Raw genomic sequence first — 19,597 nt, forward strand, 5'->3', positions numbered from 1 at the left:
AAGCACAAAAGTTTTCAACCCCTGCTTTAGAGGTTTTTTTAAAAAAATCCTTCCAATGACCTGCTCAATCAGAATCAGAAATCAAGTTTATTGTCACTGACATAGAGATGTCGTGAAGTTTATTGCTTTGCGGCAGCAGTACAGTGCACGACCTAAAACATACTAAGAGTTACAATAAGAAATATATAGTGGTGCAAAAATAGTGGGGCAGTGTTTACGGACCGTTCAGGTATATATAGTGCTGGAGGAAGTGAGTGGTTAAGATGGTAGGTAAAGGTGATAAGGCTCTTAAAACCTTTTAAGAACACAAGTGTTGGATGGAGGCTTTCTTAGCCCAAGTAATAAGGTCGTGTTCCCAAATCACCACCCACCCATCTCCAATTTCACTGGCTGTTTTTCAGACATCATGAAATGTCTGTGAAAGTGGCTTCTTTCTTTCTTGTTTGTAGCTTGAATCTTGAGGCAATTAAGTGATTGGTTATTAGAAGTTGTCTATGGAGATTGGGAGGTTTGGAATTAGTTTAAGGAGTGAAATTAGCAAATAGTGAAAGTTAAGTGGAATATAGCTTGAATCAAGCACAAATATGAAGGATTTGGTGAACAATGGAATTCATACAGAAGGGGAAGTCTGCTTCGCTACAACATAGAAGAGTACAACAGGAACAAGCCTATCAGTCCACAGTGTTGTGCCGAACCAGCTGAAAAGCAAATCAAGAACAGCCAAGTACTAATCGCAAAGTTCTTCCAGGAGAACGCCTTTGACCACAAGGCCATCAGGCAGTGGTCGGCACGAAGAGTCCTGCAGGCACTGCAGGAGAAGGACGTGATGGACACAGTGGGGTGGTTCCCTGAGCAGACTGTCCAGTTCATCTGGCAAAATACCTCATCGCCAGATCTCACCAACAGGCACCAAGACCTCGCCTGGCTGGCGGTGAGAGGGGCCCTCCCAGTCAGAGCCCTCCTGTACGCCTGGAATGTCGTCTCCGCACCCACTGCCCACGGGAGGACTGCAGTGAGGAGGAGTCTGTGACCCACCTCTTTGCACACTGCCAGTTCGCAAAGAGGGTGTGGAGGAGGATGGACGGGCTAGTGTCACGTTTCAACCCCAGCAGCTGCGTAACAGAGGACTCTCTGATCTACGGGCTGTTCCCAGAGACGCACACGGAGACCAACATCCGGTGCTGCTGGCAGATCATCAACTCGGTGAAAGATGCTCTTTGGTCGGCCCGAAACTTGGTGATCTACCAGCACATGGAGATGTCCGTGGGAGAATGCTGCCGACTGGCACATTCTCGGTTGCAGGAGTACGTGCTGAGGGACGCACTGAAACTCGGTGCAGCCACCGCAAGGGCCCGGTGGGGAATGACCACAGTATAGGTTTCTCCACCCGTGGGAGTGGGAGGGATCGGTGGGCGGGGAGTATACCCCTCAACAATGATATGGTAAGCTGAACTACTGGAGTGCCACGTGGGTGGCTATAAATACGGATATGTACTGAGTATAATGGAAACGTATGTAAAGGATGAAAAGTTATTGAATGGTTTATTGTATATATATATTTTTGAATAAAGTATATTTTGAAATAAATAAAAAAAATCGTCCCCCACCTACATAATGTGCATATCACTCTATCTTCCTCACATTTATGTATATATCTAGATGTCTTTTAAAATCCTCTAATGTATTTGCCTCTGCTACAAGGTGTCCACCATTCTCTGAGTAAAAAACTTACCCCTCACAAACCCCTTTGAACCGATCCCCTCTCACCTTCAACATATGCCCTCTGGTGTTAGACATTTCTACACTGGGAAACAAATACTCCCAGTCTACCCTATCAATGCCTCTCATAATCTTAAAAATCTCTATCAGATCTACCCTCAGCCTCTGACGCTCCAGAGAAAACAACCCGAGTCTATCCAACCTCTCATGATAGCACATGCCCTCTAAACCAGACAGCATCCCGGTAAGCCTCTTCTGCACCATCTCCAAAGCCTCAACATCCTTCCTGTAGTGAGGTGACCAGAACTGTATGCAATAGTCCAAATGTGGCCTAACCAGAATACTAAAGTTGCAACATAACCTTTTACCTATTGAACTCAATGCCTCGACTAACAAGAGCAAACATTCCATTTGCCTTCTTAACCACCCTATCAACCTGTGTAGCTACTCTCAAGGAGCTATGAACTTCGATCCCAAGATCTCTCCGCTCAGCAACACTGTTAGGGGTCTTGCCTTTAATAGTGTACTGTCTCTTACATTTTCCCTGCCAAGGTGCAACATGTCACATCTGTCTTGGTTAAACTCCATCTGCCATTTCTCTGCTCAAGCCAGTTCTGAGTGCAAACAGCCGCGGACCCCATGCATCTTGATCATCTGGATTAGCCTCCCATGAGGGACTTTGTCAAACGCCTCAGTAAAATCCATGTACACAACATCCACTGCCCTACCCTCTTCAATCCCTCTTGTCACCTTGTCAAAAAACTCAATCAAGTTGGTAAGGCACAACCTGTCTGCAGAAAGCCATGCTGCCTCTCCCTAATTAGGTCATGGGTTTCCAAATGCTCATATAAACTATTCCTAAGAATTCTCTTCAGCAATTTTCCTACAACTGATGTGAGACTCACCAGTCGATAGCTCCCAGGATTTTCCCTTGTTTCCTTCTTAAATAGAGGTACAACATTAGCCACTCACCAATCTTCTGGGACCTCATCTGTGCCTAGAGGACACAAAGATACTGGCCAAGGCCCCAGCATTCTCATCTCTCGCCTCCTTCAGTAACCTGGGGTAGATCCCATCAGGCACTGGGGACTTATCCACCTTAGTACTCATTAGGAGACTCAAAACTTTCTCCTCCTTGAACTCTAAACACCCTAACAGATTTATACACTCACCACTGATACCCTGGTCCTCCACGTTCTTTCCCTTGGTAATACTATAGCAAAGTACTCGTTAAGTATCTCACTCACATTCTCTGCATCCAAGCAAATGTTCCCCCCACCATCCTCGAGTGGTCCTACCCACTCCCTCTTTATCTTCTTGTGGTGGTTCAGACATTTGAAATTTTGCTTAAAATTGAAACTCCAAGTGTAAACTGATAAAGTGAAAATGTAACACAAAATGCTTGAGGAACTCAGTTCTGATGAAGGGTCTTGGCCCAAAACATCAGCTGTTTATTCCTCTACATAGATGCTGCCTGACCCGAGTTTCTCTTTATTTTGTGTGTGTTGCTCAAGATGTCCAGCATCTGCAGAATCTGTTTTATTAGATCATGGATAGGTAATTGACACCAACTGGTTGAAATTTTTCTACCATGCGATTCAACACAGATCAGTTTGAAATGAAACAAATTTTTCAGAGTACAGAACTTTGCATTAAGTATAGAAAACATACTCAGTCACATAACCTGTGGGCCACAAAATGCAATCTCATTTTCTTATAAATCCATATTAATGTTTTGGGGAGAAAGCATGTACCAGTATCTATGTAAAAAATACAGTAATATAATTTTTCAACTTCTTCAGGCTTGTGTATTCTGTGCCCTTGGGGGAAGGCACAAGACACACCTCAAATTAATTGAGCTCCATAATTTCAATGGTAATAATGGATGGGCTGAAAGTTAACTGGTTAGCAGTAGAAAGGGTAGCCATGCTTAAAATGAATTATCTGGGTTGGATGCATGCAGAGCTGCTGAGGAAATGAGGATAGTGAGTGCAGAAGGTTGTGTCATAAACCTGCTTTATGTAGTCGGGATTCCAGAGGACAGGAAACTATCACATGACAAAAGGGAGTAAGGGTAAAACAACAAACACAAGGAAATCTGCAGATGCTGGAATTTCAAGCAACACACATAAAAGTTGCCGGTGAACGCAGCAGGCCAGGCAGCATCTCTAGGAAGAGGTACAGTCAACGTTTCTGGCCAAGACCCTTCGTCAGGACTAACTGAAAGAAGAGCTAGTAAGAGATTTGAAAGTGGGAGGGGGAGGTCGAGATCCGAACTGATAGGAGAAGACAGGAGGGGGAGGGATGGAGCCAAGAGCTGGACAGGTGATTGGCAAAAGGGATATGAGAAGATCATGGGACAGGAGGCCTAGGGAGAAAGAAAAGGGGGAGGGGGAAAAAGCCCAGAGGATGGGCAAGGGGTACAGTGAGAGGGACAGAGGGAGAAAAAGGAGAGAGAGAAAAAGAATGTGTGTATATAAATAAATAACAGATGGGGTACGAGGGGGAGGTGGGGCATTAGCGGAAGTTTGAGAAGTCAATGTTCACGCCATCAGGTTGGAGGCTACCCAGACGGAATATAAGGTGTTGTTCCTCCAACCTGAGTGTGGCTTCACCTTTACAGTAGAGGAGGCCGTGGATAGACATGTCAGAATGGGAATGGGATGTGGAATTAAAATGTGTGGCCACTGGGAGATCCTGCTTTCTCTGGCGGACAGAGCGTGGATGTTCAGCAAAGCGGTCTCCCAGTCTGTGTCGGGTCTCGCCCATATATAGAAGGCCACATCGGGAGCACCGGACGCAGTATATCACCCCAGCTGACTCACAGGTGAAGTGTTGCCTCACCTGGAAGGACTGTCTGGGGCCCTGAATGGTGGTGAGGGAGGAAGTGTGAGGGCATGTGTAGCACTTGTTCTGCTTACAGGGATAAGTGTGGGGAGGGAGGGTAAAACAACTACTGGCCAGCCAGTTTCATGTCATTAATGTTGAGACTTTTTAGAAAGATAATGAGTAAAAATTAATAGGCACATAAAGTAGCTTGAATAAATAAGTGAGAGCTAACACAGATATTTTAAAAGTTAAATTGTATTTGATTAACCTGACTCGATTTTTGACAAGGCAATTGTTGTGTATTTAATATTTCAGTAATATTTGAGTAATATTAGAAATATATTGTTTAATTAAGCATTCTTCGTTTCCTTAATTAATTAATTATGGGTTATATGTAGAAGTATGTGAATGGCATACATGCCCAAAACAGCTGCCTACCTGTGAAAGTGTAGCGAGATGTTTGAGTTTTTTTTAAAAAAAGTACAGCATTTTGTTTTCTTCGGAAGCACAGCGAGACATTCAATTTTTGTTTTAAAAAGCAGGAAACGGACGAAATTCATGGGTTCATAAACAGTGAGCACAATTTGATAATAATCATGAATATAACCAGAGCAGAAATGGCTTGCTACATCAGAACGATAGACATGTTCAATTGCACAAAAGATACTGGGGAATGTATACTGAATGGATTGTGGAGTATTTTGGAGCTAATAAAACAGCCAATGAAAAGTGAGTGCCAGTGCTAATGAGTGTAATAGGTGGAAGACTATACAATTTGCTTAGAAGTTTAACTGCTCCAACCAAACCAGCTGAAATGATCTTTGCTGATATCATGAAAGTAATGCAGGAACATTTAGAACCAAATCCATTGTTGAATGCAGAACACTTTAGATTTCATAAGCAAAATCAAAGGAAGGAGAGCCCATTTTGTGGCTGAAATGAAGAGATTGTTTGAACATTGCCTGTTCAGTAGTGAACTTAAAGATGCTTTAAGAGGTTGTTTAAGGGCGCCAAGAGGCAATATCGAACCAAGTTGGAAGCCCAGACTAACCAAAGGGATGCCAGTAGACTATGGCAGGGTCTAAATGAGATCACTGGGCGCAAAGAAAAGGCTGGGAATATCAATAACTGTGGCGCTTCTCTTGCTGATGAACTTAACGTATTCTACGCAAGATTCGAACAGAAGAGGAGCGTCCCGCTCCCTCCTGATGAACCGGACCTGGTGGCATCGAGATTCATTGTCACCGAGGAGGACATTAGAAGGGCCTTCCTGAAGATAAATCCAAGGAAGGTGACGGGCCCAGATGGCGTCCCAGGACGGGTTCTCTGGGCCTGTGCAAGCGAGCTAGCTGGAGTGTTTGCTGACATCTTCAACTGCTCCTTGCTTCAGTCTAAGATCCCCTCGTGTTTTAAGAAGGCAACGATAATCCCAGTGCAGAAGAAGAGCAAGGTGGCATGCCTGAATGACTATCGACCTGTGGCTCTGACATCAATTGCTATGAAGTGCTTTGAGAGATTGGTTTTGGCACACATCGACCACAGCCTACCGGTCAACCTCGACGCTTTGCAATTCACCTACTGGAGCAACAGGTCAACGGCAGATGCCATCTCTCTGGCCCTACATTCCTCCTTAGAACACCTGGAGAATAAAGACACATACGTAAGGCTCCTTTTCATTGACTACAGCTCTGCCTTTAATACCATCGTTCCAAATAAACTGATTCCTAAGCTCCGGAACCTGGCCTTAGCACTCAGATCTGCAGCTGGATCTTCAACTTCCTCACAGACAGGACCCAGGCTGTAAAAATAGGGGACAAGCTCTCCTCTACAATCACTCTGAGCACCGGTGCCCCACAAGGCTGTGTACTCAGCCCCCTGCTGTACTCACTGTACACCCATGATTGTGTAGCCAAGTTTCCATCAAACTCAATATATAAGTTTGCTGATGACACAACAATTGCAGGCCGTATCTCGGGTAATGATGAGTTTGAGTACAGAGAGGAAATTAAGAACCTGGTGGCATGGTGCGAAGACAATAACCTATCCCTCAACGTCAGCAAGATGAAGGAATTGGTTGTTGACTTCAGAAGGAGTAGTGGGCCGCACGACCCAATTTAGAAATTTGGCCTGTCCCCTAAAACCCTCGCTAATTTTTATGGATGCACCGTAGAAAGCATTCTTCTCTGGTGCATCATAACCTGGTATGGAAGTTGTCCTGTCCAAGACCGAAAGAAGCTGTAGAAGATTGTGAACACGGCGCAGCACATCACACAAACCAATCTTCCGTCCGTGGACTCAATTTACACCGCACACTGTCGGAGCAGTGCTGCCAGGATAATCAGAGTCACGACCCACCCAGCCACCACACTTTTCGTCCCTCTTCCCTCCGGGAGAAGGCTCAGGAGCTTGAAGACTCGTATGGCCAGATTTGGGAACAGCTTCTTTCCAACTGTGATAAGACTGCTGAACGGATCCTGACCCAGATCTGGGCCGTACCCTCCAAATATCCGGACCTGCCTCTCGGTTTTTTTGCACTACCTTACTTCCCATTTTTCTATTTATGATTTATAATTTAAATTTTTAATATTTACTAATTTTATCTATCCTTAATATCTTTAATATTTAATATTTGTAATCCAGGGAGTGTGAAGCGCAGAATCAAATATCACTGTGATGATTGTACGTTCTAGTACCAATTGTTTGGTGACAATAAGGTATTTATTATTATTATTATTACTTTGTGGAATCTTATAAGAAAGCTTTCAAAAATGGCTCCTATCTGAAGCACAGCACACATTTAAAAGAACAGTTGAAATTTTTGTATCAATGGAAACAGCAGACGGAGACACAATTGAGTTGCAGTCAGGACTGAAATTGTGTTACTGCAGTAGCAGGGGCTCATATACACCAGATAAATGCAAGCTTAAAGGCGAAACACAGAAAATGCAGCAACGTATGACCCATACAAAGAGTATGTCAGGCAGACAAAAATAAATGGACTACTCAGGGAAGAGAAAAAGCTAAAAAGTCAAGTTTCAGTTTAAAAAACAGCACTAATCTGCATACTGTTGATGAAAATATTGATAATGATGACAGTGACACAGGACTGGATAGCCATAAGATTTAAAATGTGAAAACTAATATGAAACAAGCAAAATGGCTTGGAGCAGAAGAGAATATCAAATTATTTAAAATGGAATTGGACACTGGCTCGGCTGTTCAGTCATTCTGAAAAATAAGTTTGAATGGCATTTCAAAGATATTGAACCGAAGACTGCAGATATCCAATTAAGAACTTATACTGGAGAAAAGATAATCCCTGTGGGAATGATATTTGTAATGGTAAAGTACAATAACCAGCAAGCCACATTGTGGGGCCATGATTGGCTGAGACAACTACAACTTGATTGGAGATTCATCCACCACTTGCATGCCACATCTTCTGCAAAAGAGTGAACTAAAAGCAAATTAACACAGATACTTGATGATGCCAGGGCAGTGTTCAGGGAAGACACTGGAAAACTCAAACATATGAAAGGTAAAATAGTGTTAAATGAAAATGCCATACTCAAGTCTGTCCGGTTCCTTGTATCATCTGTGATAAAGTAGCCAGTGAGTTAGATTGCATGGAAGCTGAAGGAATTCTTTCCAAGGTTGTGGTGATTTTAAGGTCACCATCAACCCTTTTTTGAAAATAGATCAGTACTTGCTGCCCAGGATAGAGGATATCTTTTGCAAAACTTTCCGCAGGACAACACTTCAGCAAAGTGGACTTAGCTGAGGCCTACTTTCAGATGGAAATGGAAGAAGAGGCCAAAGTGTTTCTCACTATAAACACTCACAAAGGGCTTTTTTGTTATCATAGGCTTATTTCTGGAGTAGCATCTGCACCTGCACTCTGGCAGAGAGCCATGGACCAGGTACTGCAAGGCTGCCCAGGCACTCAGTGTTACCGAGATGACATCATTGTTACCGGCGAGGATGACAAGGAACTTCTTTAAAATCTCAAGACAATGTTAAAACGATTAGAAGATTATGGGCTCAGAGCACAATGAAACAAGTGTGAATTCTTTAAACCAAGCTTCACTTAGTGTGACCACAGGATTACACAAGTGTGCTGAGAAAATTCAGCAATGGTGGATGTTCCAAGGCCAAGGGATGGGTCATTCTTAGGATTTGTCAATTACTATAACAGGTTCCTGCCAAACCTGGCTATTCTGCTCCACCCCTTGAACTGATTACTGCAGATCGGGAAAAAATGGCAATGAACAAAGCAGTGTGAGGTGCCTTTCCAAAAGGAAAAAGGAAATGGTGATATCAGACACTGTACTCACACATTATGATCCATATCATCCATTGAAGCTTGCTTGTGACATCTTGTCTTATGGTATAGGTTTAATTATGTCACATGTTATGAGTGATGGAAGTGAACACCCCATAGCATTTGTATCACCTTGTCTAACCACTGCAGATAAAAATCACACAAAAATTTACAGAGAGGCCTTGAGTCTGGTTTGGGGTATAAAGCATTTCAACCAATACCTTTATGGGAGCAAGTTCACCCTCATTACTGACAATCACTAGTGTCCACTTTCAATTCACAGAAGGGTGTTCCACTAACAGCAACAGCATGAATGCAGGGATGGGCTCTGTTTCTTGGAGGACACTCTTCTTGACACATTCTCTTTAATGCAAATCAAAAGTATCCCTATTAAGACAGGGATAATCCAAAGGGAAACCCAAAAAGACCCCACACTATCTCAGGTCTTCACAGCAATCTAAAATGGCTTGAATGTGCAGTAGAAATTCCATTTCCCCCATTTTTACCAGCACTGGGATGAACTTGCTCTTGATGGGGGTTGCCATATGTGGGGATTTAGAGTTGTTGTACCATCAAATTGAGAGCTAAAGTGTTGGAGGAGCTATATGCTTCTGTCATTAAGGCAAGATCAAAATGAAAGTGTTGACTTGAAGCATTGTCTGGTGCCTGGGATAGATCAGCAGATCAAGTCACTTGCCATAAGACCATAAGACAAAGGAGCAGTAGGCCATTCGGCCCATCGAATCTGCTCCACCATTTTATCATGAGCTGATCCATTTTATCCTATTTAGTCCCACTGCCCCACCTTCTCACCATAACCTTTGATGCCCTGGCTACTCAGATACCTATCAATCTCTGCCTTAAATACACCCAATGACTTGGCCTCCACTGCTGCCCGTGGCAACAAATTCCATAGATTCACCACCCTCTGACTAAAAAAATTTCTTCGCATTTCTGTTCTGAAAGGGCGCCCTTCAATCCTGAAGTCATGCCCTCTTGTACTAGACTCCCCCATCATGGGAAACAACTTTGCCACATCCACTCTGTCCATGCCTTTTAACATTCGAAATGTTTCTATGAGGTCTCCCCCCATTCTTCTAAACTCCAAGGAATACAGTCCAAGAGCGTACAAATGTTCCTCATATGTTAACCCTCTCATTCCCGGAATCATTCTAGTGAATCTTCTCTGTACCCTCTCCAACGTCAGCACATCCTTTCTTAAATAAGACCAAAACTGCCCACAGTACTCCAAGTGAGGTCTCACCAGTGCCTTATAGAGCCTCAACATCACATCCCTGCTCCTATACCCTATTCCTCTAGAAATGAATGCCAACATTGCATTCACCTTCTTCACTACTAACTCAACCTGGAGGTTAACTTTAAGGGAATCCTGTACAAGGACTCCCAAGTCCCATTGCATCTCAGAACTTTGAATTCTTTCCCCATTTAAATAATAGTCTGCCCGTTTATTTTTTCTGCCAAAGTGCATAACCATACACTTTCCAACATTGTACTTCATTTGCCACTTCTCTGCCCATTCTTCCAATCTATCCAAGTCTCACTGCAGACTCTCCGTTTCCTCAGCACTACTGGCCCCTCCACCTATCTTCGTATCGTCAGCAGACTTAACCACAAAGCTATCTATTCCATAATCCAAATCGTTGATGTACAATGTAAAAAGAAGTGGCCCCAACACTGATCCCTGTGGAACACCACTGGTAACCGGCAGCCAACCAGAATAGGATCCCTTTATTCCCACTCTCTGTTTCCTGCCAATCAGCCAATGCTCTATCCACGTATGTAACTTTCCCGTAATTCCATGGGCTCTTATCTTGTTAAGTAGCCTCATGTGTGGCACCTTGTCAAAGGCCTTCTGAAAATCCAAATATACAACATCCACTGCATCTCCCTTGTCTAGCCTACTGGTAATTTCCTCAAAAAATTGTAATAGGTTTGTCAGGCAGGATTTTCCTTTAAGGAATCCATGCTGAGTTCTGCCTATCTTGTCATATGCCTCCAGGTACTCTGTAACCTCATCCTTGACAATCGACTCCAACAACTTCCCAACCACCGACGTCAAGCTAACAGGTCTATAATTTCCTTTTTGCTTCCTTGCCCCCTTCTTAAATAGCGGAGTGACATTTGCAATCTTCCAGTCTTCCGGAACCATGCCAGAATCTATCGACTTTTGAAAGATCATCGCTAATGCCTCCGCAATCTCCATAGCTACTTCCTTCAGAACACGAGGGTGCATTCCATCTGGTCCAGGAGATTTATTGACCTTTAGCCTATTCAGCTTCCTGAGTACTTTCTCTGTCGTAATTGTGACTGCGCACACTTCTCTTCCCTGCCACCCTTGAGTGTCCGGTATACTGCTGATTTCTTCCTCAATGAAGATTGATGCAAAATACTTGTTCAGTTGCTCTGCCATCTCCTCATCTCCCATTACAATTTCTCCAGTATCATTTTCTATCGGTCCTATATCTACTCTCACCTGTCTTTTACTCTTTATATACTTGAAAAAGCTTTTAGTATCCTCTTTTTGATATTATTTGCTAGTTTCCTTTCATAGTTAATCTTTTCTTTCTTAATGACCTTCTTGGTTTCCTTTTGTAAGGTTTTAAAAACTTCCCAATCCTCTGTCTTCCCACTAATTTTTGCTTCTTTGTATGCCCTCTCCTTTGCTTTAACTTTGGCTTTGACTTCTCTTGTCAACCACGGTTGCATGCTTTTTCCATTCGAAAATTTCTTCTTTTTTGGAATATACCTGTCTTGCACATTCCTCATTTCTCGCATAAACTCCAGCCATTGCTGCTCTGCCGTCTTTCCCGCCAGTGTCTCTTTCCAGTCAACTTTGGCCAGTTCCTCCCTCATGCCACTGTAATTTCCTTTACTCCACTGAAACACTGACACATCAGACTTCGGCTTCTCTTTTTCTAATTTCACAGTGAACTCAATCATGTTATGATCACTGTGTCCTAAGGGTTCCTTCACCTCAATCTCTCCAATCACCTCCGGTTCATGCCATGCACTGTTCAGGATGCAAACTCATCCTGAGATGCCAGGAGCATCTGGGGAATGGTCTGTATTGCCCTGACAGAGGATTCATGTGGATTTTGCCAGACCTTTCATAGGCACAAATTTTTTGGTCAAGGTGGATGCAGCTACAAAGTGGCCAGAGGTGTTCCCAATAGCCTCCACTACAGTCACACATGTTATTGATGTGTTGAGAAGTCTCTTCTCAAGGACTGGTCTTCCAGAACATTTAGTCAGTTACAATGGTCCACAGTTTGTGCAGGGACAGTTTCAGTCATTCCTGAAAATTAATAGAATAAGACATATTACATCTGCACTGTACCGCCCAGCTACAAATAGCTTGATGGAAAAGTTTGTCCAGAGTCTGAAGAACGCACTGTGAAAAATGTCAGCAGAACACATTACACTGACACTGAATCAGAAGCTTGCTAATTTCCTCCTTGCATATCGCAATGCAGCACACTCCACAACCAACAACTCACCAGCTATGCTGTTCCGGGGTCGTCCCTCATCTTCATGCTTGGATCTGCTCAAACCCAATCTCAGGTGTATGCAGGAAAAACAGCTGAGACAAACTATTACTCCTCAAACAAGGAGGTTCAGTGCTTCACTCCTGGACAAACAGTCCTGGCGAGGGGCTACAGAGGTGAATGTTGACCTCTTGGTCAATGTTTCCCATCCACTACATAATGTACTGGGTGGGCACAGGAGTACATTCAGCCAGAGACTCATTCCACCAAGATGCAGCACAGAGCATCATAGGAAGTCATTCCTGCCTGTGGCCATCAAACTTTACAACTCCTCCCCTGGAGGGTCAGACACCCTGAGCCAATAGGCTGGTCCGGAATTATTTCATAATTTACTGGCATAATTTACGTACCACTATTTAACTATTTCTGATTCTATTACTATTTATTATTATGGTGCAACTGTAACAAAAACCAATTTCCCCCGGGATCAGTAAAGTATGACTATGACTATGTAAACACAAAATACTCTGCAGATGCTGGGGTCAAAGCAACACTCACAACACGCTGGAGGAACTCAGCAGGTCGGGCAGCATCCGTAGAAAAGATCGGTCAACGTTTCGGGTCAGAACCCTTTGTCAGGATGAAGGGTTCCGGCCCAAAACGTCGACCGATCTTTTCCATGGATGCTGCCCAACCTGCTGAGTTCCTCCAGCGTGTTGTGAGTGTTGCTTTGACTATGATTATGACTATGACTATCAAAAGTAGGCACCAGGAAAGATTAAGGACAGAATGGACCACTCTACTACACAGTGGAGATTGTATCTGATCTCATCCAGAGATGACACATCAATCAGTTAGGGAGGCCAGAGTCAATTGTTAGAGAAGAAAGGTGTCTAGAGCTGTCAGAACCACTTCCTGCAGTCCCAAAGTCAACTCCTACAACCACAATGGAACAGGCCCTAGAACCTGAGATTTTCAGTTACGTCTCACGTGCCAGGCAGAGTGAACCCCCTTTGTCAGGAAAGACATTATCCCACAAGAATAAGAAATCTTCCACAGTGATTAAACCTTTAGGCCTGAATGGGACAATTTAAGATTTGCTGTGCTGTGGATGTCTATGTAGTGTTTGTATTATGTATCTGTATACAAGTTAAAATGCATTCTATATTGAGTTGGAGTTTATAGCTAAGCAGGGAAGAGTGTTGTGTATTTAATAGTTCTGCAATATTGTAAATATATATATGGTTTGATTAAGCATTTTGCTAAAAGAAAAATTAAGAGTACAAGTTTATCCTGGTCTCCCCATGTTTTTCTTTCAATTGGATTGTGCAGTTACAAACCATAACAGCAATAGAGTAGGTTGAAGCAAACAGAGCATGAATTTTAAGACGACATCAACAAAGTGTCACGTAAGTGTCTAGAATGAAGATGGTATAATGAAAAGGTCAGGGATAAACTTGTTAAGAAATGTGCTTAAGAACAAAGAACAGTAAAGGAGTATAATGTTGGTATTCAAACCAGATGGTGATAGGCAGTGATCCCCAGAGATCACTGTTGAGATCACTACTTTTCTTGGATATCAAAATGTCAAAATTTGTTGATGCCACTCAAGTTGCTGATGCAGTAGAAGTAAGTATAGTAATAGATTTCAGAATAACATTGACAATCTGGAAGAAAGGGCAGATAAGATGTAGGAAGCCAAATATTTTGCAAAGTGTGCAGGAATTCCACATGTAGACTCAGTGCACATTCACATAACCCTTGAAACTGGTATGTTGAGCAAATGATTTGTATAACATACGGTTTCCTGGAATTTATTAACAAGAGGCAGAAAACATAAAAGCTTGGAGATTATACTGCACTTTTATAAAACATTAATTGTTTCAACTCCGGTTTAATTTCCGATTCTTGTCATGGCTTCAAGGAGTGGTGTGTAAATACTCGTGAGGGTCCAGAAAAGATTTAATGGAAAGGGTTAAATTAGGTGGTTCAAAAACCAAGGCTACAGATTCAAGTCATGGCTAAAGGTTTCCTGGTGTGAATGGGGCTGTGTTGGGGTGGTTGGAAATGTGCTTTGAACTTTTCAAAAGATATTGTTGATAATCAAGAACTCACTGACTTTGGGGATGGTGGAGGCAGAATCAGAATTTTCAAGGAGGAATTGGGTTGGCAAATATTTTACTGGGCTATAGGAAAAAGCAGGAGTAGGACTGACAGGGTTCATAGAACATAGAATAGTACAGCACAGTACAGGCCCTTCGGCCCACAATGTTGCACTGACCCTCAAACCCTGCCTCCCATATAAGAGCCCAACTTAAATTCCTCCATATACCTGTCCAGTATTCTCTTAAATTTCACTAGTGTATCTGCCTCCACCACTGACTCAGGCAGTGCATTCCACATGGCTATCCACTCTATCTATTCCTCTGATTATCTTGTACACCTCCATCATGTCTCCTCTCATCCTCCTTCTCTCCAAAGAGTAAAGCCCTAGCTCCCTTAATCTCTGATCATAATGCATACTCTCTAAACCAGGCAGCATCCTGGTAAATCTCCTCTGTACCCTTCCCAATGTTTCCACATCCTTCCTACAGTGAGGCGACCAGAACTGGACACAGTACTCCAAGTGTGGCCTAACCAGAGTTTTATAGAGCTGCATCATTACATCGCGACTCTTAAACTCTATCCCTCAACTTATGAAAGCTAACACCCCATAGGCTTTCTTAACTATCCTATCCACCTGTGAGGCAACTTTCAGGGATCTGTGGACATGTACCCCGAGATCCCTCTGCTCCTCCACACTACCAAGTATCCTGCCATTTACTTTGTATTCTGCTTTGGAGTTTGTCCTTCCAAAGTGTACCACCTCACACTTCTCCGGGTTGAACTCCATCTGCCCTTCTCAGCCCGCTACTGCATCCTATGTGTCTCTGCAATCTTCGACAATCCCCTACACTGTCCACAACACCACCAACCTTTGTGTCATCTGCAAACTTGCCAACTCACCGTTCTACCCCCACATCCAGGCCGTTAATAAAAATCACAAAAAGTAGAGGTCCCAGAATAGATCCTTGTGGGACACCACTAGTCACAATCCTCCAATCTGAATGTACTCCCTCCACCATGACCCTCTGCCTTCTGCAGGCAAGCCAATTCTGAATCCACCTGGCCAAACTTCCCTGGATCCCATGCCTTCTGACTCCCTGAATAAGCCTACCATGTGGAACCTTGTCAAATGCCTTACTAAAATCCATATAGATCACATCCACTGCACTACCTCATCTATATGCCTGGTTACCTCCTCAAAGAACTCTATCAGGCTTGTTAGACACGATCTGCTCTTCACAAAGCCATGCTGACTGTCCCTGATCAGACCATGATTCTCTAAATGCCTATAGATCCTGTCTCTAAGAATCTTTTCCAACAGCTTTCCCACCACAGACATAAGGCTCACTGGTCTATAATCACCCAGACTATCCCTACTACCTTTTTTGAACAAGGGGACAACATTCGCCTCCTTCCAATCCTCCGGTACCATTCCTGTTGATAACGAGGACATAAAGATCCTAGCCAGAGGCTGAGCAATCTCTTCCCTCGCCTCATGGAGCAGCCTGGGGAATATTCCGTCAGGCCCCATGGACTTATCCGTCCTAATGTATTTTAACAATTCCAACTCCTCCTCCTCCCTTAATATCAACGTGCTCCAGAGCATCAACCTCACTCATACTGTCCTCACCATCATCAAGTTCCCTCTCATTGGTGAATACTGAAGAGAAGTATTCATTGAGGACCTCGCTCACATCCACAGCCTCCAGGCACATCTTCCCACCTTTATCTCTAATTGGTCCTACCTTCACTCCTGTCATCCTTTTTTTCTTCACATAATTGAAGAATGCATTGGGGATTTCCTTTACCCTACTCACCAAGGCCTTCTCATACTCCCTTCTTGCTCTTCTCAGCTCCCTCTAGCTCCTTTCTTACTTCCCTATATTCCTAAATAGACCCATCTGATCCTTGCTTCCTAAAGCTCATGTATGCTGCCTTCTTCCACCTGCCTAGATTTTCCACCTCACTTGTCACCCATGGTTCCTTCACCCTACCATTCTTTATCTTCATCACCGGGACAAATTTATCCCTAACATCCCGTAAGAGATCCCTAAACATCAACCACATGTCCATAGTACATTTCCCTGCAAAAACATCATCCCTATTCACACCCACAAGTTCTAGCCTTATAGCCTCATAATTTGCCCTTCCCCAATTAAAAATTTTCCTGTCCTCTCTGATTCTATCCTTTTCCATGATATTGCTAAAGGCCAGGGAGCGGTGGTCACTGTCCCCCAGATGTTCATCCACTGAGAGATCTGTGACCTGACCAGGTTCATTACCTAGTACTAGATCTAGTATGGCATTCCCCCTGGTCGGCCTGTCCACATACTGTGACAGGAATTCATCCTGGACGCACTTAACAAACTCTGCCCCATCTAAACCCTTGGAACTAATCAGTTGACAATCAATATTAGGGAAGTTAAATTTACCCATGATAACAACCCTGTTATTTTTGCACCTTTCCAAAATCTGCCTCCCAATCTGCTCCTCTGTATCTCTGCTGCTACCAGGGGGCCTATAGAATACCCCAAGTAGAGTAACTGCTCCCTTCCTGTTCCTGACTTCCACCCATATTGACTCAAAAGAGGATCCTGCTACATTACCCACCCTTCCTGTAGCTGTAATAGTATCCCTGACCAGTAATGCCACCCCTCCTCCCCTTTTTCGGCCCTCTCTATCCCTCTTAAAGCACTGAAATCCAGGAATATTGAGAATCCATTCCCGCCCTGGTGCCAGCCAAGTCTCTGTAATGGCCACTACATCATAATTCCTTGTATGTATCCAAGCTCTCAGTTCATCACCTTTGTTCCTGATGCTTCTTGCTTTGAGGTACACACATTTCAGCCCTTCTACCTTACTGTCTTTACACCGTTTATTCTGCTTCTCTTTCCTCAAAGCCTCTCTATATGTTAGCTCCGGCTTTACTCCAAGCACTTCTTTCACTGCTCTATCGCTCTGGGTCCCATCCCCCTTGCAAATTAGTTTAAACCCTCCCGAACCATGCCAGCAAACCTACCTGCAAGGATATTGCTCCCCCTTGAGTTCAGGTGCAACCCATCCAATCTGTACAGGTCCCACCTTCCCCAGAAGAGATCCCAATGATCCAAAAATCTAAAACCCTGCTCCCTGCACCAACTCCTCAGCCACGCATTCAACTACTATCTCCTCCAATTCTTACCATCTCTGTCACGTAGCACTGGCAGCAATCCTGAGAACACACCCTTGAGGTCCTGTTCTTCAGCCTTCTGCCTAGTTCCCAAAACTCACACATCAGGACCTCATCCCTCTTCCTGCCTATGTCATTGGTCCCAACATGTATCACGACTTCTGGTTGCTTTCCCCCTCACACCAGGATGTCGTGCACCCAGTCAGAGATATCCCAGACCCTGGCACCTGGGAGGCAACAAACCATGTGGGTGTCCTTCTCATGTCCACAAAATCTCCTGTCTGCACCCCTGACTATAGAGTCTCCAATGACGACAGCTCTCCTCTTCTCCGTCCCACCCTTCTGCACCACTGGGTCAGACTCAGTGCCAGAGGCCCTGCCACCATGGCTCACACCTGGTCGGTCGTCCCCACCAACAGTATCCAGGACAGTAAACTTATTATTCAGGGGAATGGCTACAGGGGTGCTCTGCACTACCTGTCTGCTCACCTTCACTTTTCCCCCCTCTGACTGTTGCCCAACGACCTGCTTCCAGCAGCCTAGGTATGACTACCTCCCTGTAGCTCTCATCTATGATTGCCTCATTCTCCCTTATGAGTCGAAGGTCATCCAGCTCCTGCTCCAGATTCCTTACATGGTCTTCCAGATCGCCCAGCCGTATGCACTTCTGGCAGATGTGACTCTGCAGGAGTGGGGTGTTCCCCCAAGACTGCCACATCTCACATGAGAGTCACATCACTGTCTCACGAGGCATTGTAAAAACTAACTGCAAGCAAACTTTGTCCTCTGCCTCTTCTCGTCAAAGCCTCAAAGCTCCACTCCTTCACTGGCCCACTCACTGACTGCTTTCCACAGGCCACTTCACTTGAGCTACCCCTCTATTTATCTGTTTGAGCTTTTCAAAGTGTTTGGTCACCTGACCTCGACTGCCCAATCAGCTGCTTTCTGCTGAGTCTGAGCTATTCAAATCTTGATTGTCTAATCAACGGCTTTCTGCTGAGCTATTCAAATCTTGATTGACCTGATTGCACAGACCAACTGCCAAAACTGCCAGAATCTCTCGAGTCAAAGCCTCAAAGCTCCACTGCTTCACTGGCCCACTCACTCACTGGCCGCTTTCCCTTTTTTTTAAAGATTCTCGGTTCGCCACAGACAGAAGGGTTATTTCTTGCTGGGGGGGGTGCTGATCGCTTTTATTCTCTCGCGGCTTCAACCTTTCAACAAAAACATTAAAACAAAAACACACAGGACTCTCCACCCACCTGCCAGCATCCTCGCACCTGATTGGACTGCAAGCGCCTCCCGGTTCACCGCAGCTTAATCTACCGTTCCCGATTGAACTGACCCCCACTCCCCCCCTTAAAAGAGTTGGCTGGAACTTATAGACTTAATGTCTCTTTTTGTACTGTATTGATTACATGATTATTTAAAAATTAAGGTTGCATTTATCTCAAACTAAAGACTGTTCCATTCCAGTCATGATATACTGTGGATAGTGAAAATGCTTTTAGGAGCTGAGCCCCACACTCCAAAATACTCAGCCTTTGAGCTTTTCTTGTAACAACAGAATGTAAATGAACATTGTCCTCGAAGTTGGCTGTCCACAAAAATTAATCGACAAATTATAATTATCTGCATGCTTTTATTGAGCAATGATACTAACAGGTGTACAATAGGATTAATCCTCTGACAAGACTTGTTTCAATCTTTCCTACTACATTATTGCATCTTGGCTCCAATGGGAATGGAGCTAATATTCACAACTAATGAAAAACTTCAAAATACAGTTAGTTACTTCAGAACCAAGGTCACATGAACCTCTTCACTCATCCACATAGGGACAACACTCCCAGATATTGTTCGCTGAATCATTCAAAAGACTGGGTTTTACATTCAATATTTGTAACATCAACATCCCCCACCAGTCCATCACACTGCCATCTGACA

Source organism: Mobula birostris, chromosome 4, assembly GCF_030028105.1.
Source record: "Mobula birostris isolate sMobBir1 chromosome 4, sMobBir1.hap1, whole genome shotgun sequence".
Classification (NCBI taxonomy): domain Eukaryota; kingdom Metazoa; phylum Chordata; class Chondrichthyes; order Myliobatiformes; family Myliobatidae; genus Mobula; species Mobula birostris.